This window comes from Amblyomma mixtum, chromosome 2, assembly GCF_055824585.1.
Source record: "Amblyomma mixtum isolate Tamu chromosome 2, ASM5582458v1, whole genome shotgun sequence".
Classification (NCBI taxonomy): Eukaryota; Metazoa; Arthropoda; class Arachnida; order Ixodida; family Ixodidae; genus Amblyomma; species Amblyomma mixtum.
This window is the reverse complement of record NC_143013.1, coordinates 135,642,776-135,665,800: the sequence shown is the minus strand read 5'-3', so window position 1 is coordinate 135,665,800 and position 23,025 is coordinate 135,642,776. Positions and strand designations below refer to the sequence as shown.

At 49.4% G+C, this 23,025-nt stretch overlaps 1 long non-coding RNA gene across 1 annotated transcript; it reads right to left on the bottom strand.

Moving 5' to 3' along the window:
- Positions 1-14,251: 14,251 nt before the first annotated feature.
- On the bottom strand, positions 14,252-21,661 carry LOC149361013 (uncharacterized). Its single transcript, XR_016288370.1, has 3 exons — positions 21,313-21,661; positions 16,044-16,224; positions 14,252-14,376 (listed from the first exon to the last, which is right to left on the bottom strand). It is a non-coding gene; the product is annotated as an uncharacterized LOC149361013 (long non-coding RNA).
- Positions 21,662-23,025: the final 1,364 nt, after the last annotated feature.

The following is a 23,025-nucleotide window of genomic DNA, read 5'->3' as shown; positions in this document are numbered from 1 at the left end:
CCTGATCACGTGTAACGGCCCTTCTGGAGTGAATTAAACAATCGTCGGCCATTGTTTAACTCACAGGCGATGCAGTGACTGCAGGGCATTCAACAGTAGGAATATGATTGATATAGATCAAACACAGTAATGGTACCAACAATGACTCCTGTAGAACCCCAGGCAAAGCAATGAGGACGAATTGTGCACGACCACTCAAATAGGGTGCAAACCCGCTAATAATTTTAGGATCAAAGCTTGCGTTCCGAAGTTTCAAAAGCAATTTACTATGCGGGACTTTATCGAATGCCTTATCAAAACCTATGCAGATGAGGTCAATTTATTCGCGGGCATCCAAGGCTAAACAGAAATCATGAACCGTTTTAATAAGCTGTGAAACAGTGTACAAACCACTTCGAAATCCATACTGAGACGAAAGCAAGTAGTTATTCGCCTAACCGAAAAGAATGATATTGCACCTTTCACGGTGGTGCAACACACGTCAAGAGGAGGTCGCCCTTCTTGTTAAACCAGCACGCACCCCTCTTATTCTAGTTTCTTTTTATGGCCGTCCTAGCTCCGCATCTCCCAATCTTGGATGGGTACGTTTCCTTCGTTGTACCAACCCGGGTGTTCCTATTCTAGTTGGTGGAGACTTCAACGGCGCACACACTTCGTGGGGTTACCCAGCAGATTCCTCAAGGGGTGCGCACATCCAAGGCAGCTTTTTAGATAATTCCTTTCAACTTTTAAACCCCCCGAATACCTCTACCCGCCCAAGAGGTGGCCCGTATTCACCTGACTTGACTTGGTGGTTAGGGCCCGGTAACCCTCGTTGGGATGTTGAATCAGATTCTTGGGGTGTGATCACTGCCCTATTTTTATCTCCCTCACTCCTTCGCGTCTACGGAAAGTACGCCGCAGCGTACGCAAACATCATGGGACTCTGTACACGCTGACAATCGTTTATCTACATTCAACCCGTCTTCAGCAGTGTCTACCCTCTCTGATGTTCTCGCAACTCATACTATTACCAGTACTGTAAATGAAGGTGAACCCAAACCAGGACATACACCTCCTGAATCTGTGGGCTCTTCGTCGCCAGGCCGATCATTATGCTTCTCGCAACCCTGAGGACCCCTTGGCTCTTCCCTCTCTTCACCGAGCTACCGCCCGGGCGCGGCGTTATGCAAAGCAACTAGGCAGGAAACGCTGGGCTGCATGGTGTGCCCGCCTGTCCTCTACGCAGAGCAATCGACATCTTTGGAGAGTGTTTCACGCCATGGAGCGCCCTTCTCAGGTTGTAGATTACACTGAAAGCATTCGCCTCGCGCTGAATGTGGTCGAAGATACATTTGCGCAACAAGCGGCCCGTCAGTTTTTTCCATACCATGACTGCACCCCTACATCTCCTCCAGTCTTATCGGTTACAGAGCCTTCCGATGAGGTTACTTCTGATTTAACCATGGCAGAATTGCTAGCCTCCACTGAACGCCTTAAAACTACCACTTCTCCCGGGCACGACGGCATACCAAACTCTTTATTCCGTAACTTGGATGGGTCTGCTTTGAAAACCCTACTGGATACTTTCAACCAAGTGTGGCGTTCTGGTGTCATGCCTGGAGAGTGGAAGCATTCTATTGTGGTCCCAATACCAAAGTCAGGTCAGCCTCCAGTATCTCTCTCGGCCCTTCGTCCAATTTCTCTCACGCCTACCATCTGCAAGCTTTACGAAAGCATTCTCGCCGCGCGCTTGTCGTGGTGGCTAGAATCACACGATTGTTACCCAGATTCCCAAATAGGTTTCCGTCCCCGAATTGGAACGGAGGATGGTCTTGCTACTTTGGCTACTGACGTGCTTCACCACTCTCCGCAGAGTCACCTCGTTCGAACGGTGATCGCGACAGACATAACAAAGGCATATGATAACATCCTTCACTCTGCCATTCTTGCCTCCCTTCAAACTCTTGGTCTCCCTCACTGGTTTCTCCTATCCATTCACGCCTTTTTATCAAATCGAACCTTCAGTGTACGGGTCCATGGAAAGCCCTTTCGTAACTTCACTTCCAATAGAGGAGTGCCCCAGGGCTCCGTTCTCGCCCCCACATTATTCAATGTGGCTTTTATTCCTCTTGTTAGAACCCTAGAGACCATCCCTTCTATCCGTGTGCTTGCGTACGCCGATGACATAACCTTGTGGTGCTGTCACCCAGATGCGTCTATCCATCAGTCGGCCCTCCAACATGCTCTAGATGTCTTGACATCTCGCCTCCCACCTCTGGGTCTAACCCTCTCGCCTACTAAGTCATGTTTCATTCGCATTGGTACCAAAGCCGGCTTACGGAAAGCTGCCCCTTTAAACTTTACAGTAGATAGTTCTCCGATTCCTCATGTAGAAACTGTTCGTATTCTTGGCCTCCTCCTTCATACCTCTGGGACTGGCACCCCTTGGCTGACAGCCACACGTAAATCAGCTCACGCTATTATAGGTCTGATTCGTCGCATAGCTATGCGATCTGGTGGCGCACGTGCTCATACGGCCCGCCAGCTTGTGCGCTCTATCCTTCGGCCACGGATAATATATCAGGCACAATTTCAACGTCTCACCCGCAGACAGTGGGACTCCCTTGAAGCTATCAATCGTGAGGCTATGCGCGCCATAACATTTTTGCCTCGTTTGACACCCATACCCGTGCTTCAGGAGTTCGCCCAAATTAATACTCTCAGTGAACTCATCGACCAGCGGGTGTCAAACAGAGCTCGCAAACAGTCTCTGCAACTTCATCGTTTAAAGACGCCCCCTCCGTGGTCGTATTGTCAGCTCACAGACAATCGCCCCACTGTTTCCACGTCGGTATCAGCCGCGCATCTGCCTGAAGGGTGCATATTGTACACCGATGCATCACATACTGCAGAGCGGGGAGTTACTTCTGTATATAGTCCCTCCCATCCGCATCTCAACTCTCGTGCGACGTACACCGCAGATACATGTACCCCCCTGGCATTGGAACTTCAGGCCATTTATAATGCCATTGCTTTCCTTCCGCACGTTACCACATTCAATGTAGTTCATATTTATACTGACTCCCTCCCCGCCCTTAAACAGCTTAAGGCTGTTCGATGCACATTCCGGATTACACAATCAATTCACCTACTCTGCGCAAAATACCCATGTCCTGTACGCATACACTGGATTCGCGGTCATGCTCACGATCCACATAACATTCAAGCAGATGCTATGACTCACATTGACACATCAGACGACCCGCCACCTTCCCCTCTTCCCCCAGATCCGTTCCTGTCCCATGTCTCCGATTCACAAGCTCTGCGCCAGCGAACACGCGCTCTAATTCCTCCATGTTCGCACCCTCTCCCCCGTAGTCTTACTCGGCAGGAGGAGGTATCAGTGCGCCGGATTCGGGCAGGGGCGGCCCCGACCCCATCTGTCCGTTATCGGTGGGGTGATAAATATCTGCCAGCAACTGACAGGTGCCCTCACTGCGGCGCTGCACCGGACATTTGTGATGTGCGGCACCTGTTGTGGACTTGCCCAGCGACGGCCCCTATTAGAAAACGGCTCCTCAGGGAGGTCGGCCTGTGGTGGAAACGCGACGGGGACTATGTGAAGTTGACTATGGACAATCACTTCACCAGCAGCCTATGCGAGTACCTCGCCGAAACTGGTCTACACTCCTTCTTTTAACTTTCTGTGACCTACATTCCACTCCCCCTTTTCTCAACTTATGCCTCATGGCAGACTTCTCGAATAAAAAAAAATATTCCTTCACCACACGCTCCGCTCCTTCGTGGAACGCGAAGAGAACGAAGTGAGGCAAAGAGAACGATGTTGTTGTTGTAGCCTATGACAGAATGGCACAGGCTACGATGTGGTTCTGGGCCCCGATACTATGCCGCTACATTAAGCCTGAGGACATCATCATCATCATCACTGCGAGCGAGTGTTCCTCAGGGGCCAGTCCTTTCAATGCGAACTCAAGCAACGGCGTACCGGCACCCCTGGAGGCCCGCGCTCTTCTGACCTGCCTGAAGCGGGTGTGGATCGGCTAAGCATTGGGTTGGTGGACCGTTTTTTGCTTTCCCCCTGCGCCTTTGCGCCTTTTCTTTTCTGTGGATAGCGCACGCAGTTCGTTAAACCGAGTTAATGTCTACGCAGTCTCCCGGCCTGGGGAGCTCCCCCTTTTAGGCTTCCCTATCGCCTCGTGAGATGCCTCCGGAGGCTTTTCAACGCTCAAGTAGCTGGTGCCAAATGATGATGGTGCCATCAAAATGAACAACCCAAGGACTGTTCGAAATGCTATCCAGGCAGCTACTTCCCTTTATGACAAAATTTCTGAGGTAAGGCAGTTTGGACGCGGCGGGATACTGTGCCGTTCACCAGATCTCCTGCGTAAAGGATCTCCTAAAGTGCTCTTATTTTGAGTCTATTCTGGTTAGCAGCTTCATTCCTTCCCTTCCGGCCTGCACAAACGGACTAGTCCGTGGTGTCGACTCTTGTTTGTCTCCGGTTGAGAACCTCGAACTTCTCCCCGCGGCACGGGCTGTTGCTGTATATTGATGTGATGTGAGGAATGTGAACCATGCGCGGGTGCGAACTGAATCGGTTATTACCACTTTTGCGGTTACTGCCTGCCCGTCAGAAATAAAAGCATGGCCCTTATTCTTCTGTGTCGATCCCCTTCCGTTTAAGCCACTGCAGTGTAACAATTGCTGGCGCTATGGTTATAGTGCTGGTGTTGCAAGTCCGCCTTCCGGTGTTGCAAATGCGGCAATCCCTTACAAAAATTTTTAGTAACATTCTTTAGAAAGTCTTTCGACAATTGTTAATAGAACCTATCAACATTGAATAGAAAGTCTTTTAAACGCTTTTGTACATTGTAGTAACAACCTATCAACCGTCTTCCGACAATTGGCCACCGATATCCAAAAGAGTCAAGTACATAGAAAGTCTTTATACTTCCTATCATCCCCTTATCGAGTTTATATACACTTCCTACTGACCCCTTACCGAAAATGTCAACCAACACCCTATTAACGGTCTTCCGACAATTGGCCGCCGTTATCCAAAAGACTCAAGTATATAGAAAGTCTTTACACTTCTTATCAACCACATACCGACAATGTCTACCAACACCCTATCAACGGTCTTCCGACAACTGGCCACCGTTATCCAAGAGACTCAAGTACATAGAAAGTCTTTACACTTCTTATCAACCACATACCAACAATGTCTACCAACACCCTATCAACGGTCTTCTGACAATTGGCCACCGTTATTCAAAAGACTCAAGTACGAAGAAAGTATAATTCCTACATCAACTTTTGGAAAAGTGTGTGTTAACTACAGAGTATAACACTTTTACCAACATAGTTTTATCACTTCAAAATCATTTTGTGAACACTATCCTGGAGTGCTTAAAGAATAATAGAAGCAAAATGCAAATTATTACATTTATTGTGCACAAGTGTACATATGCGCTACAACACATGCATGATGCATCAAAATATTTTATGGAGAACAATAGAGGAACAGAATATTGCCTTCAGCACACTTCCCCTCAGTTCCCTCTTAGTAACAATGACTGACACACAGAAATTGAAAAACATAACAGGTTTTAATTCACAATGTTTCGGCTGGAGGACCAGCCTTTTTCGAGTATAGTATAGCATTCGAAACAAAAGCTGTGTGCTTCAAATGCTGTAGTACACTTGAAAACGGCTGGCCCTCCAACCAAAACGTCGTCAATTAAATCCCGTTAGGTTTTTCTTACATATATACGAGGTGTTTCAGGGAAGACTAAGTAATTTTCGGGAAGACTAAGTAATTTTCAAAAAACAGGTATTTTGAGATGAATGTATGGCTTTTTCAGCATAGTATTACCAGCAGAACTTTTTGCTGGGTTAGTTGGTCCATTCTGACATTGGTGAAAACAGCGCGAAAGAAGAAGCCGGAAGGCGAAACGAGGAAGTGACAGGAAAGAGCGCTGACTCAACACTGGCGCTACACAGGACCCTATACAAATTCCTTTCTTCTGTATGTACACCTCATTGTCAAACTCGACCACAGTAGCACTAAGGTAGAATTCCAACAAAGAAAGAAAACTCTCCATTGAAATACCCCCTGAATTTTGAAACAACACACCTCTCTTTTCAATGCAAGACTGAACAGCTGAGAACAACTCTTTGTGTGGAATGCAATAGAAAAGGTCCTTGGCATCTACCGAAAATACACTTCCAATGCCTTTGCAGGATTGAAAGAAAGCAATAATTTCCGTCGAGTTCTTCGTACAGAAGGGATCATCAACGACAAGCGAGTTTAAATGCCTTAACAGGTATTGGCTAATAAGCCTTTGGTAAGTGTAGCGCTCACTAACAATACACCGGAACGGAACCTCCTCTTTGTGAGTCTTTGCAGTGAAAAACATGCTGAGAGTCTTTTCTTTGCACTTACTTATAGTATTTGCCAACTGCTCCAATTCCAAGTTCTTGCAGAGGGCGACAGCTCGCGATTTCACTTTACAGTGAAATCGCTCCAATTCCAAGTTCTTGCAGAGGGCAACAGCTCGCGATTTCACTTTAAGTGAAATCGTGAGCTGTCGCCCTCTGCAAGAACTTGGAATTGGAGCAGTTGGCAAATACTATAAGTAAGTGCAAAGAAAAGACTCTCAGCATGTTTTTTACTGCAAAGACTCACAAAGAGGAGGTTTCGTTCCGGTGTATTGTTAGTGAGCGCTACACTTACCAAAGGCTTATTAGCCAATACCTGTTAAGGCATTTAAACTCGCTTGTCGTTGATGATCCCTTCTGTACGAAGAACTCGACAGAAATTATTGCTTTCTTTCAATCCTGCAAAGGCATTGGAAGTGTGTTTTCGGTAGATGCCAAGGACCTTTTCTATTCCATTCCACACAAAGAGTTGTTCTCAGCTGTTCAGTCTTGCATTGAAAAGAGAGGTTTGTTGTTTCAAAATTCAGGGGGTATTTAAATGGAGAGTTTTCTTTCTTTGTTGGAATTCTACCTTAGTGCTACTGTGGTCGAGTTTGACAATGAGGTGTACATACAGAAGAAAGGAATTTGTATAGGGTCCTGTGTAGCGCCAGTGTTGAGTCAGCGCTCTTTCCTGTCACTTCCTCGTTTCGCCTTTGGGCTTCTTCTTTCGCGCTGTTTTCACCAATGTCAGTATTACCAGTGTTGGCAGGCACCAGAAAACATGTGAAGAGTCTTACGTAGTAAGCTGGTTAGCTAATATTTATTAATGAACCTTTTCACTATCAGAAACTTCGTTAAAACATTAAGTTGGCCTAGTTGGTAACAGCTTGAAGGAATCATATTGCCACGCGCCTAACGCGCCGCGCGGCCTCCGCGCTGAGTCGAAGACGACGACGAAGCGGCGGTGGGCTCTCGTGGCGCGCTGTTCTGTTGTGTGTCGTGGAAGCTGGCTCCATAATTAAAAGAAGGCTCCCGGTCTTGGGTTCTTTCCGACGTCTACCTTCACGGCTCCTCTGGTCGTGACACTGGTGGAGGTGCGGCCGATGCTCCCTACTCCTGAGGACGACTCGACGCGTCCGCCTCTTGTGACCACCCCTGTCCATCGTGCCAGCCGGAGGATCCGCGGCCTGTCCCCCGAGGCCCTTCCTATTGTGAGCGCGCCTTCAACTACCACTCCACTCATGGCGACGCCACTGCCAGCCCTGCCTACGACTGTCCCTGCAGCCAGCCCCACCTATCTCACCCTTCAGACTCCACGCACGCCTAAGCCCTTTCACGGCGACCTGTTTGAAGATGCCGAAGACTGGTTGGCTCACTACGAACGGGTCGCGACCTTTAACTGCTGGGACGACGCTACAAAGCTGCGTAACGTTTACTTCAGCCTTGAAGACTGCACGAACGTGGTTCGAAAACCATGAGACTACTTTCTCTACGTGGCCGGACTTTCGACGTCAGCTCCTGAGTACGTACGCCAACAGCGACCGCCGGGAGAGCGCAGAGCGTGCACTGTCCTCTCGAATTCAGCTTCCCAGTGAGGGTGTTGCCATGTACGTCGAGGATGTGAAGCGTCTTTGCCATCGCGCCGATCCGGCCATGCCTGAAGAAAAAAAGCTTCGGCACCTGATGCGCGGCGTCAAAGACCAGCTCTTCCGGCCTCGTGCGGAACCCGCCCAACACCGTCGCGGAATTCCTGGCGGACGCCGTGCACATGGAGAAATTGCTGCAGCAAAGATCCTATCAGTACGACCGGCAACTGCGCCAAACGTCGACTCTATCAACGTTGGACCGGTTCGACCATGAACCCAGGACGAATGCGGACTCCCTTCGCGAACTCATTCGTTCCGTGGTCCGCGAGGAGCTGCAGCACCTTCAAGCCACCTTTGCCCCTCGCGTCGATTCCGTCACCAGCGTCATCCGCGAGGAAGTCCGACAGGCACTCAGGGCACAAGACGCTGCAGCTGTGCCGGCGCCGCAACCGACCCCATACGATCCCGCGCCGTACCCGACTCCTGTCCAGCCAGTCACGTACGCGGATGTCGTGCGCCGCGCGGCCCCATCTCCTGGGCCTTCGCCTTACACCGCACCATTGGTCACGGTGCACTCTGCCCAGCCGACTCCTTACTGGGCGGATCGGCGCCAGGCACCGCGGAAGACTGACCTCTGGCGCACTCCGGATCAACGCCCGCTCTGCTACCACTGTGGTGAGGCCGGCCATCTCTACCGGCGGTGCCCCTATCGCGAAATGGGTCTACGCGGTTTTTCTGTCGACAGCCCCCGTCCACGCCCTGGAGAACGCCCTCAAGACATCGCCGAGTATGTCACCCGCCAGCGTAGTTCACCATCTCCTCCGCGCCGCGAGTCGCGATCGCCCTCTCCACGCCGGTCTTCGCCCTCTGGGTCCCGTTTCGCCTCAGGACAACGTGGTTCCTCGAGCCCTCGTCGGGAAAACTAGCTCCGGCGGCCTTTGGAGGCGAGGCCGCCGAACGCCGTTCCGACGCAAAGCTTCCACCGCCGCAGCAACTGAATCGCCCCGACGCCGAACGCCGCATCGCCGAACAGTTTCCCCCGACGCGCCGCTTGAATCGCTCCGACAGCGCTACCCCAGTCGCCGACCAGGTTCCGCCGCCGCACCGACTGAATCCTCCACAACAGGCATCGACGGGCCGTGCTGAAGGCAGGGTCTCCTTGGATATCCCTGTTCTCGTCGACACAAAGGAGGTCAGCGCGTTGGTTGATACGGGCGCAGATTACTCTATCCTTAGCGGACGGCTTGCGACGGCCCTGAAAAAAGTGACGACACCCTGGGACGGTCCCGACATACGCACGGCAGGCGGACATCTTGTCGCACCACTCGGCATGTGTGCGGCCCGGGTTACGGTTCGAGGCTGCACATTCGTTGCCACTTTTCTCGTTCTCCGCGAATGTTCTCGCGATGTCATCCTTGGCATCGACTTTCTTCGCGAGCACGGTGCGATCATAGACCTCCCGAACCGCTTGGTGACGTTTTCTACCGCAATGGCCACAGAAGAACCTGCGCACCAGGGTTCTCGGTCCGCCCTGCGAGTCGCCGACGATAACGTTACGGTGCCACCACGTGCCAGCATTCTCACGAGAGTTACCTGCGACGAGCCACATAGGGGACTCCGGGTTGTCGAGCCTAATGTCTCCCTCGTACTCACTAAGGGCGTTGCGGTGGCACGGGGCCTTGGATCCTTTCATGACGGTTGTACAGAGGTCCTTGTCACCAACTTCTGCAATGAACATCGACATCTCTTCCGTGGCACAGCCATCGCTTACGTCGACCATGTTCAGGAAGTGGCCGAATGCTTTGCTTGTGCGGAGGACACACCTGGAGCTGACGCCGAAGCGGTCACCAGCGTAGACATAAATCCTGGCCTTCCACCCACTGAAAAGAGGCAACTCCAGGACCTCTTGCGGGAGTTTGGTGCATGTTTCACGTCGTCGTCCAAAGTGCGCCAAACGTCGATAGTTAAACACCGCACTATCACGCATGAAGGAGCCCGACCCATCCATCAGCAGCCCTATCGTGTGTCCCCTCGTGAGCGAGATGCTATTCAAACACAGGTCGAAGAGATGCTCACAGACGGCGTCATCCAACCGTCAAGCAGTCCGTGGTCGTCTCCTGTCGTCCTCGTGAAAAAGAAAGACGGGACACTACGGTTCTGCGTCGACTACAGGAAGCTGAACAGTGTGACCAAGAAAGACGTGTACCCGCTCCCGCGTATCGACGACTCCCTCGACCGACTTCGTCAAGCCAAGTACTTCTCTTCGGTCGACCTCAGAAGTGGTTATTGGCAGATAGAAGTTGATGAGAGGGACCGTGAGAAAACCGCCTTCATTACACCGGACGGGCTGTATGAATTTCGCGTCCTCCCATTCGGGCTCTGCTGTGCTCCTGCCACGTTCCAAAGAATGATGGACACCGTTCTCACCGGTTTGAAGTGGCAGACCTGTCTTGTTTATCTTGACGATGTCATCATTTTTTCCGCAACGTTCACGGAACATCTGCATCGCCTTAGGACTGTCCTCAAAGCCGTTCGATCCGCCAACCTCTCCCTAAAACCAGAAAAATGCCACTTTGGGTTCACCGAATTGAAGTTCCTCGGGCACGTCATTAGTGCTGACGGAATCCGCGCTGACCCAGAGAAGCTTGCTGCCGTTGCTGCCTTTCCGGTCCCGTCCCACAAAAAAGCAGTCCGACGTTTCCTGGGCCTGTGCTCCTATTATCGCCGCTTCATTAGAAACTTCGCCCAGCTCGCCAGCCCTCTGACGCTCCTAACCCGTGATGACACGTCATTTTCCTGGGGCAACGAACAACAGACTGCCTTCGACGAGTTACGACGCCTACTCCAATCACCGCCCATCCTGGCACATTTCGACGAAGATGCCGATACGGAGGTGCACACGGATGCGAGCAACGTCGGTCTTGGCGCCGTTCTAGTTCAGCGGCAAAACGGTGTCGACAAAGTAATTGCCTACGCCAGCCGCGCACTGTCGCGTGCTGAGTTGAACTACTCTACCACGGAAAAAGAATGTTTAGCGGTAGTCTGGGCCGCCGCCAAGTTCCGCCCATACCTCTACGGCAGACCGTTTCGTATCGTCACCGACCACCACTCGCTGTGCTGGCTGAAAAATTTAAAGGACCCTTGCGGCCGCCTAGCACGTTGGGCATTACGCCTGCAGGAATTCGATTTCACCGTCACCTACAAGTCAGGCCGGAAACACACCGACGCTGATACCTTGTCACGCGCTCCCGTCGAACCTCCTCCGCAAGACACCACCGACGATGATAGCTTCCTTGGAGCGGTCAGCACATCTGAGCTCGTTTCCAGACAGCGTGCCGACGCCGAGCTCCGTCTGCTCATCGAACATCTCGAAGGTGGGTGCCCTGAAATACCACGACACCTAGCTCGTGGACTATCGTCGTTCTGCCTGCGGAGAGGGATGCTTTATAAAAAAAACTCTACTTCAAGTCCGACAACTTACCTGCTCGTCATACCGTCTGATCTGCGGGATGAAGTCCTCCTTGCCTGCCATGATGAACCGACTTCCGGCCACCTTGGAGTTACCCGCACCTTATCCCGAATCCGGCAGAACTATTACTGGCCCAACCTAACTTCAAGTGTCAAGCATTATGTCCGGACATGCCGGCAATGCCAGCGGCGAAAAAAACCCGCGCTCAAGCCTCCTGGACTGCTTCAGTGCATCGAGCCGCCACAAATACCATTCGACAAAGTCGGCATGGACCTTCTGGGGCCATTTCCTCTCTCGTCTTCCGGCCACAAGTGGATCGTAGTCGCCACAGACTACTTGACCCGCTACGCTGAAACGAAGGCCCTTGCGCGAGGTACTGCCGCCGAAGTTGCCCACTTCTTTATGCACGACATCGTGCTTAGACACGGCGCCCCATCGGCCATCATTACTGACCGAGGCAAGGCGTTTACAGCCCGACTCCTACGTGACATCTTAGCGCTCAGCCATTCTGCTCATCGACCAACAACAGCGTATCATCCCCAAACCAATGGTCTAACGGAACGGCTCAACAAAACATTGGCGGACATGATCTCGATGTACGTCGACGTTGAACACAAAACCTGGGATGAGGTCTTGCCGTACGTCACCTTCGCATATAATACCGCGACGCAGGAAACCACCCAGTTCACCCCGTTCCGTCTCGTGTATGGCAGAGAGGTCCGCATGATGCTCGACGCCATGCTGCCGTACGGCGACGCAGAGCTTCCCCCTGAAGCTGGCCACTTCGTGGAGCAAGCAGAGCAGGCCCGTCAGCTGGCCCGCTTGCACATCAAGGACCAGCAATCCGCCGATGCCCGACACTATAACCTTCGGCACAGGGACGTGCACTACGAGCCGGGCGACCACGTGTGGGTGTGGACACCAGTGCGCCGCAAGGGATTGTGCGAAAAGCTTTTAAATAGGTATTTTGGCCCGTACAGAGTCCTGCGCCGCCTGAACAGCGTCAACTACGAAGTTGTCCCCCATGGAACTGTGGTCTCCGGCCCTCAGCGTCAACGGCCTGAAATCGTGCATGTAGTGCGCTTAAAGCCTTACTTTTCGCGTGACTGAGCGCTGTGTTCACGCTGTTTCGTACCTTTTCCCCTTACCCCACGTGTGAACTTGACTCTCCCTGCATGTCATCTAGCGCGCACTGTATAGTTCACCTCAGGGGGAATAATGCCACGCGCCTAACGCGCCGCGCGGCCTCCGCGCTGAGTCGAAGACGACGACGAAGCGGCGGTGGGCTCTCGTGGCGCGCTGTTCTGTTGTGCGTCGTGGAAGCTGGCTCCATAATTAAAAGAAGGCTCCCGGTCTTGGGTTCTTTCCGACGTCTACCTTCACGGCTCCTCTGGTCGTGACAATATTCTTAGTGGTAAGAACACACACAACACCAAGACACACACACACAGGACACCCACTAGACTTCAGCTATCTTTAGTGGACACTTGTATGACATAAATATGTATCACTGAGCACACGCAGGTGCCTCGTCATCAGCAACAGGTCTAACTACGCCCTCCCCTCTCCTCCAAGGCATAGGGTTGTGCCGATAAACAATCCCTTTTTCTGCCAATGCCACGGAAGGAGTGCTTACACACATGTCACCGCCTCTTGAATACGAAAGGCCTGGGAGCCGAGAAAAAAGAAAGAGAAATTGTCGAAGTCTTTCGTATCCAAGAGGCGGGTGACGTGTGTAAGCACTCCCTCCCTGGCGTTGGCAGAAAAAGAGATTGTTTATCGGCGCAACCGTATGCCTTGCAGGAGAGGGCAGGGCGTAGTTAGACCTGTTGCGGATGACGAGGCAAATGTGTGTGCTCAGTGATACATATTTATGTCGTACAAGTGTCCAGTAAAGATAGTTGAAGTCTAGCGGGGGTCCTGTGTGTGTGTGTCTTGGTGGTATGTGTGTTTCTTACTGCTAAGAATATGATTCCTTCACTATCAGAGTTAGGCATCTAGTAGCCATTAGAGATTTGTAGCAGTTACATGCACTGGAGGGGTTTCTTTCCCTGTGTGCTTTCAAAAGCGCATGTATTTTCGCACGATGCAGCCAAATTTTGTCGAGCCACAGCGGCGAAAGTAATCATGTTTTGTACATACCAAAAACTGATATGGCTACTATGAACAACTGGCTAAAAGTCTCTAACTGCAACCAGTTGCAAACATGTGTTAGTTAAAAAGTTAGTTAACCAGCTTACTAAATACACCTCACCGGATTTTTGGTGTCTGCTAACACTGGTAATATTATGCAGCAAAAGCCATATTTTTGAAAACTACTTATTCTTCCCTGAAACACCTGGTGCATATAAATACTGCTCACTTTCCTGTAGAACACAGAAATGAAATAATTTCTTCTGTAACATGAAGGTTCCATGAGCCACATAACAAACCCGTGGAAAAAAACTGCATGCATACACACACATCTCTCCAAAACAGCTAAAAAATCCCACACAGTGAAACATTGCTTACACTGTCTTAAGACCAACATTAAAGGCTGCAAACACTAGTGAAATAAAAGTCAAACAGATGCCAAACATATGCTAAATGTCCCCATGGATGTAGATATCAAGCTATGAGCTGATTTTAATAAAAATGCATCAGCACGGAAATGCTTAAGCGACTTTGTTGGTGCACTATCCTGACACTTGTCCTCAATATCAGGCAGCCTGCTTGTTGTTCATCATCATCATCAGCCTGACTATGCCCACTGTAGGGCAAAAGCCTCTCCCATGCCTCTCCAATTAACCCTGTCGTTACTTGTCTGCATCACCAGCGGAAGAGGTAGCGTCCTAGTGATGAGACGTGTGCACAAACAGGTAGCCTCCTCCATGGCAGAATGGAGCAGCAAGAGAACTGCACAAGAAAACATTCAAAGTATACAGTTATAGTAACTTCTAATAGAATCAAACACGGAGAAGCAACAATCAGTTAAATGTGCACTAAAATGCAGCACTCCGAGTGAGTTTGATAAGGCTGCTGAGTAATAGCATAAGCAGCAGTCACAAGACTAGAACTAAATGTAATGCGTCCTTGAACAAGAAAAAGCTATAACATGCTGTTGTGTTCAATTCTGCCCCCACATTCGAAGACTGAATGATATTCACAGGAACAGACATTAACGTGTTACACCTAATTAGGCTACCACAAAGCCATTCCAGTCATATGAAGATAACATGCAGGCCATCAAATATGAAAATTTTGTGTTTCTGATTTGTCTGCACAAAAATTCAGGCAGCTTTTGTTTTCAAAAGTGATGGCTCAAGGACATTGCAATATAATGCACATGTTGCTGTAGATAATGTATCATTTGGAGCTATACCAGGTGTTAGCGGAAAATGTATGAACAAAGAGTACAGAGGTGAGCACGTTCGTCAGGGCAAGAGTGGCACACTCTAAAGCAAATGAATCAAAATATTAAGGCACACACTGCGTCAGATACAATACTTGTAAGTAAAGCTGCATAGAACTACAAGCGATAAAAGCCTCAGAAACGTGCCCCTAAGGGAGCAGCTGGACTGGTAGTTTTTTATTTGTCCCGCAGCACATCCCTCCAGTGCTGAGGCCTGCTCACATCTGTTTAAGTTAAGAATACAAGGGAAACAAGCAAACAAGTGTTCCAAAGAAGATAAAAATGTGTACTTAGGTTGTTCTTTAGGAAATTACCTGTCACTAATTGCAGCAATAAATACCTCGAGAAAGTAAATTAAGTTATTTACACAGCTTATTACAAACCTTGATGGCACGAGAGAAAGGCAACATCAAATGCATCGGTTCAAGTAAAGCCAGGGGTCTTGTTAAGGTCACAGCAATATTTGTTGACTTAGGCTCAGCTAGTGTAATGCAATCAGTAACTGAACGTCGGCATGAATAAAAATAACAATGCACCAATACTCAATTCCAAATGCATTTCAACTGTACAGTGCAGTCAGTTGTGACAAAGGGAGTGTGAAAGAAAACCTCAGCAATGCTCATGACATATCGAATAAATGCCTTTCTTCTGTACAGCTAAAATATAAGCTTTACAGGGTTTCACGTAATGCAAGGATAACCTGGTAAGGTATCAATTATTGATGCTAGCAACACCTATGCTTCTAAAGCAGAGTGCTCCACTTGAACGGCAATATTCAATTATGCATTGCCCGTTAGGCCATGCCTATCACATCACTGGTTCACTTCAAACATGCCATACCTTGTAAGAGGTAGGTACTGCTGAAGTAAACCTATAAAATTTATTTGCTGCTTTTAGACTGCTGTATAAAGGTCATGAAGCAGATAATTGTTTTAATTTGCTCTATACTGTGGTCAAGATTTCCAAGCACGAGAGGCATGAGGGAAAAAACTATAAAAAGCATTTCACACTATAACACAATGCACTTGACTAGGGGAGTGCTTTCATGATGCCCGCAATATCTTTTCCCTTTCTCTTGGTCGTCTTTTAAAAGAAAAAAAAACGAAAAAGAGAGGGAGCCTGGACCAGAAGATTTTTGGCAGGCTAAAAAAGACAAGGAAAATATACCCACTTGTCTACCTATCCTTTTACAAGTGGCACATGCTTGATATCCAGTGTCAATGGCTGATAGGCTGAACCAGCAGGTCTTGATGTCATCTGCCTCTGGTTGAGGTAGCATTGGCTCGATGACAGATGAAAGCTGGTGCAAAAGTAGCGTGATGATACCGGTGGAGCACCTGTACAGGGCTTGACTGCGGGTGCATTTGAAGAAAGGTTGCATTAGAGCCATGCTTTCATAAACATCATCACAGAAGCCACATCCCATTACAACCTCTAGCTGTTCAGTCCAATGTGTTCATGAGTGGAGGCTAATGATTAATTACCTATGCCTCCAATAGTTAGCAAAAAAATGGTTTACAAAGCTTGTCATACTTTTCTTAAAACTATTATTCGCGAATCACGTTATACTTTTATCGCTTCAGACTGAAAATGGGGGAATGACATAAACGTAGTGAACGTAAAAAAATAAAATGACAACAAACCTTCCATTGTGCGATTACCTCAGCTGCACTGCAATGGAATGGTTCTGCTATTTTTAATCGTCGTTTCGTTGACCAGAACTATCAAGAAACACAGCACTTGATGTGACTGCGACGTAGAACGGGCAATGCTCCTTATCCAGTAAACACTCAGGCAGCCGAATCAAAAGACGCACGCCGCTACAAGCACTTTTCGTTCTTATGGTCTCCTTTTCACACGCTGCTCCTGTTCAGTCGGAATAACGAATCAAGCAGCACCCCATAGTTCTCGGCGTGCAACCAAATTCTATCACATAACTCCTGCGCCGAGGAGCTGACGCAAAGAGCGTGAGGCGGCGGGTTAAAAGTTGCATAGTTGGCAAGCGAGCGTGTCAGAACCAGGGTGTCGAACCGGAACCGAACCTGAACCCGAAACCGGAACCGAACCCAAATTTTTTTCGCCATCTTGGAACTGAACCCGAACCGGAACGATTCAAAGGAACCGCTCCGAACCGGTTCGGGACTCGGTTCAGCAGCACACTTTGCGCAACACGGCATACTTTTTTTTTTTCAGACCAAATGGCATATGCCAGCGCGTAGATTTACCCAGGGAAAGCTGTCGGCGCTATGGAGTGCGAAAATGGCATCCAGTCGAAATGGCATCCATGTCAACAATAAAACTGAAAGAACTCTCGTGGCTAGGAAAAAAGCTAATTGGCGTTTCCGCAATGTGCTTTTGGTAATTCTAAAGTATTTTAGGCCAGATTTACGTGAAATGTTGGATTTTATAGTATCTCCCTTTCACATGCTTACGTACAGCTTTAATCGAATTGTTAGCACTGCTTTAACTCGTAAGGCACTGAGTGAGAATGGTTTTCTTTTTCTTTGTGTGAAGTACCATAAATATGTGAAGCATAGGCGCAATGACCCAATCACGTTGTGCAACATTTACTTTCTGAGGCATTCCTTGTCTCACATAGCAGATAATGAATAAGACCCCTCACGATGGCTCAGTGGCTGTGGTGCTCGGCTGCTAATGCCAAGGTCGCGGGTTTGATACAGGTGGCGAGGTCGCATTTTGATTGCGACGAAATAGAAAAATGCCTGTGAGCTGTGCAACGTGAGTGCACTCTGAGTAACCCCAGCTGGTCTACGCTAATCTGGAGTCCTCCCCTACAGCGTTCCTGATAGTCTCCGCGCCGCTTTGACGCGTTAGAACAAACATAATACTATTATTGCAAAGCAAAGAAATATACATATGTGTTTTCTTTTTAAAGAATCCGAACATTCTTTGTTGCACGCGACGGATATAGGCAATGAAAGGTGGGAATGTAGCAGCGTTACGATACTTAGGAAAAAAAAGTGATTACACAAAGAGGCAATGCGGAAATACATGCGTTCGCTGAGATGTGAAAAACGCCTAGAAAGGTGCTACTTAAATGAAATGTTACTGCGATGAAGTGATTTTCTGTTATGTCGATGCATTGAAATTGTTGTGCTCATATAAAAAAAAATGTCAATCGCTAGCAGGCAGATTCGTCACGCTGTTCTCAGACTACTGTATCTTGAATTCTCTGACGGGCGGCTTATATCTGCCTCTCTCTGCCGCTCATGAGGGAAGCCAACAATAACCGAAACCAAAGAGCATAGGGGATGTACTTTTTTAAAAGTAATTTGTGGTGTCCATCAATAGGAGCTTAAAGAGTAATTATTTTTAACGATAATTGATTAAACTGAAAAAAAACACATGCCCCCAATAAGATCAGAACCCTTGACCTCCGAATTTTGCGACTGGTGCTCTACCAACTGAGCTACGGCGACGATTATTTCTTTACTGCATGGAAACAGTGCCGAAAAGGAAAATCGCAGTAAGTCCATGCCACAAAACACCAGGCTGTGTAATACGAGCCCACCATACCCCTGCAAATCCCCACCTCCCTAAACATCAGAAGCCTGAGAGGCACACCCATGGATCTAGATAGGGGAGCCAGCAAGGCTGCTTTTCTAGGGCAACATATACTCCCCTCACAAAAGCGCACTGCTCACGGAACAAAGATTTCGATGACCGCGGTTTTTCGGCGGCGGTCCATCACACGGCTCTGGAGACTAAACAGTCACAGAAACATAAATAGATCACACGACACAACACAGTTTTTCTCCACTGGCCAAAAACGGGTACTAATCAAGTGTACATTCGCCGTAATTATGTCCCAGAAGAGCGTAGCATCATTGCACAGAATAAAACAATGGTCAATGGTCTTTGGCGCATTGCGCAGGCGGAAATTTACCGTCCATGACACAAACATCTCCTCAGCATGAAGTAATAATGCATTGACAGGCAACGTCGGTGTGTGAAGTTCAGAGAAGAACGTTTTTGCAGCAGAAGAAATAAATGTACATTCGCTGTTAAGGAACTCCAGAAAAGGCTGCCGATACAACAGTACAGGAACCAAATACCCTATAAGTACATGAGTCGTCTGCCTTCTGGAGAGGCTATACAGGTAGTCTAAAGAAAAGCGCTCAGTGAGGAAATTTAAGGTGTCCGCTACTTCCGCGCTGCGGCGACGACTGTCTAATCTTTTTAGCTTTCGGGGGCACTTACGTGTAGTGCAACCGAACCATGAGAGTGTTCCCCAGCTCTACCCTCGTCAATAGTAGCGAACGTAATGCGTCTTCTTTTACCGAGAGTGCCACATAAAAAACTTAGCCAAACGGTGCGGACGGAAGCTGTGCAAGACCTTCGCATCGGGCTGTTTCTGTCTGAGGCGAGAGGCTTAACGTTGGTTCACATGCAAGCGAATGGGCGACTGAGCGGCCCGTCACAGCGAAAATTTCCAACTTGGAACCTCGCCGCTCACCACCGCGAAGACTCAAAAACAAGTTTTTGCATTTTTTGCATCGCGGCGTCAAGATTCGCTAGCGTTTTCGCGTTCTTTTGTGGAACGCTTTGCGACGGCACACGTGCAGCATTCACAGCATTCCACCTCAGGTAGATCGCCTGCAGGTAGATGGGCCATTTTAGACCGCAGCTCTTATGCGCCCGTACCCGCGTTCCGCGTCATAGTTGGCGTAGCCGGCGTGACCGGTTGTCCAAGTAGCAGAGCGAATTAAACGCCACCTAGAAGGTGGATGCCACGGGAACACCCCAAGATTGGCTAGCAGCATAATACGCCACATGCCAGGCAGCTTGCGATGATTTTGGTTTGGTTTTATTGGGGTTTAACGTCCCAAAGCAACTGAGGCTATGAGGGACGCCGTAGTGAAGGGCTCCGGAAATTTCGACCACCTGGGGTTCTTTAACGTGCACTGACATCGCACAGCACACGGGCCTCTAGAATTTCGCCTTCATCGAAATTCAGCCGCCGCGGCCGGGATCGAACCCGCGTCTTTCGGGCCAGCAGCCGAGTGCCGTAGCCACTGAGCCACCGCGGCGGGGTACAGCTTGCGATGAGTTGCGCTTAAAGTTCGCAATACCGACAATTGCAACCGTCTGTCATTTTATTGCCAGTGAGTGCCCGGATGTGCGCCGACCGAAATGTGCACGCCTGTGCATACACATGCTTAAGCGCACGCACGCACGCACGCACGCACGCACGCACGCACACACACACACACACACACACGCACACACACACGCACACGCACACACACGCGCACGCACGCACGCACGCACACACGCGCACACACACACACACACACACACACACACACACACACGCGCGCGCGCACGCGCACACACACACACACGTGCGCGCGCACTACGGCAATTTTTGAATTTTTGAGAAAGGAGACAGCTGCTAACGCAGTAAAGAAACCAACTAAAATACTCTAACCCTGAGTGGGAATCAAGCCAGTGGCGGCGGGCGCAACAGAGAAGCTTCGTTTACTGATGTCTTATTAGGCTACTCGGCCATCTTCGAAGATTCTTTTTATTGTTGCCGCATGGAATATCAGGAACCTCCCTGACCTCGTCTTGCCTTACTTGACTGGATCGAATTCCGCGGCCTCGGCATACGGCCTAATGCCACTATCACTCCCTTGCTCTGCCCGCACATAAAAATTCCTGAAGGCGCACATGTCAAGAAAGGGCAATCAGTCAGGAGGTTGAACTTTCGCAGCATATACGTTCTCAGCTAAAATGAACTGTTCTCTGAACAGTGTCCTCGCCGAAAGTGGTGATTGTGCGTGTCTATCAATCATGCGCCTTCTTCACACGCTAAGCAGTCTTAACAGGAAAAGTTCACATGGAATTCCGGTGTTCTTTATTACTGGCACAAATCTTATAGTTTAAGGCATGACCTCAATGTCCTTTTTAAGAGACTGATGAGGTGAGCTATGTCTCAATCGAACATAGCGTCACAAATAATTTCGTTGTTCAATAGTTCCTCCTTGCTTGCAGATGTAGCAATTCACTGATAATGGCACAAACATCCGCTTGGCTCGAAGGCATGTCCTAACACGTAAGGTCGACTGATCAGAACCTTTGTCATCTGCCTTCTGGAGAAGCCGTACAGGTATTCTAAGGAAAAACGAATATTTAGGAAATCGAGTGTGTCAGCACAAAATTCCTCCACGACTATGTACATAGTCGGAGCTGAACCGGAGCTGAACCCAAAATGCGTGAACCCGAACCTGAACCGAACCCGAAAAAATTCCGGTTCGACACCCTGGTCAGAACACCTTCTCTCTGCAAAGGATCGCGGGGTGCCCGCATTTTGCACCTCACTGCGAACAAGACGTGAAGACCAACCCAAATGCATTCGCAGCCCTCAATCATACCCCCGACACATCGCAGAAGTCACTTTCGAGTTCTGTACTTACATTTGTCAACGTTCACGGCAAGCCGTTTCTTCTATCGGGCATCGGGCGCCGGCCGCTCTCGGCGTGGTTGCGTGCAGTACGTCAGAGTAGTTTTTGAGCACTGCGTGCGCGTAAGAACGTCTTCCGCAGCACTGGAGCCATCTGTCACCTTCCGAGTTCAGTCACACTACCACAACACTAACGAGGCCGCACATTTAACACAAACAAACTGAAGAAACGCACCCACAACTTCACAACCGTCGCACCCTGTCAACAAAGAGTCGTTTCAGCGTCCTAAAAAAGGTAGTGTAGCGCGCGGCCAACATGAGACTCGCAATCCGCCGCCAGCGAACGGAAAGATGGCGCTAATGTCGCCTAACTATACACGCGTTAAAAAAAAGAATTGATAAAGCCCTTTTTACCACAAACTTGTTGCATTAAACGACAAAATATTTTGTTTCAATTACAAAGACAGCAAATTGGAATGATTGAGGTGAAAAAATGCGACTACTCACAACCATCTGTTTCTGGCGGCGCTGCGAACGAAAGCTTGGAAAACCGGGCAGCATGCCGGGAAGCTACAGGCGACGCATCTGGGGCCAGGAAAGCCGCAGCCGCTGCACGGCTGCACTGTCTGCCTAGTTCTAAGGCTATAACTCAGCTCCCCGTAACTGCGTCGCAGAATAAGGAATGATGATGATGTTGCCAAACGCTACTAGTTTCGGCTTTTATTTTCGCATATTGTGTGGCTTAGCGTACTCTACACAGCTTGGCTCATGCGATTTAGTGTACGTGTGTGTACCTGGGGAACACGAGCGTTCGCACGCCGCTCTAGCGTGACGCGCGAAACTTTCACGGCCGCGCTGCAGCATCGCCTCTGTTTTGTGTGTGTTTATATCATGTCATTGGACACCTTTGCACGCTCTTTGCTCGAGCGAGCCCCGCCGACAGTCGCGCTACCGTAGTCTTTTTGTGTGCTTCCTTGATTGATTTTTGCCTCTGCCTTACGCGGTCCTCGGCTCGGCCTCACGTCCGCTGATGGCAGTAAGAAAAGGCGAAGAATGAACACATGCTTTCGTGCGTCTACTCCGTATGACTACGTTAAAACCCAACACTTTATTCCAGGATTCCTTAGTCATTGCATTACGGGAAGATAGAAAATACAGCTATCACCACGTTTTCCCTCGCCACAGCTTCGTACCGTGTTTGCGTTGAAGGAGATGCAAGTGAAGATGCGGAAGAGGTACTGCGCCTGTGCTTTAGCGGTGCTAAAGTGGGGGCTGCTCTCACCCTAGCTTTCATACTGGAAGCTCCTCTGTGGCTCAGTACTAGTGAAAAATGTAACAAGTCAAGAATGAGGGCTTATAGTGCTCCAACTGCTGTGCACCTTCCTCATGCAAAACCCTTGTTACCGCAGTTGAGTACAGCGGGCCGCTGTTACTTGTTTTGTTTCTCTATACTTCTCTTTATAGTATCGGCCGCCGAACATGAATAAAAATTAATATTGCCTTGCCTGAAATTTCGCATGTACAGTCGCTGAGGAACGAAGCAACTTGAGTTCTCGAAGCTGTAAGCCTGCACACGTTACACAGAATTTACTCAGAGCGCGAAGCGGTGCGGCCCTTTTCGCGCGGGGTTTTCAGTCCCGTGCGATCAGCCATTGCTGGTCGCTCGAGTAGGAGGGTAGTGCGAGGGTTTAAATTGGGCGCTCCCACGTGGAGTAGCATAAAGTGT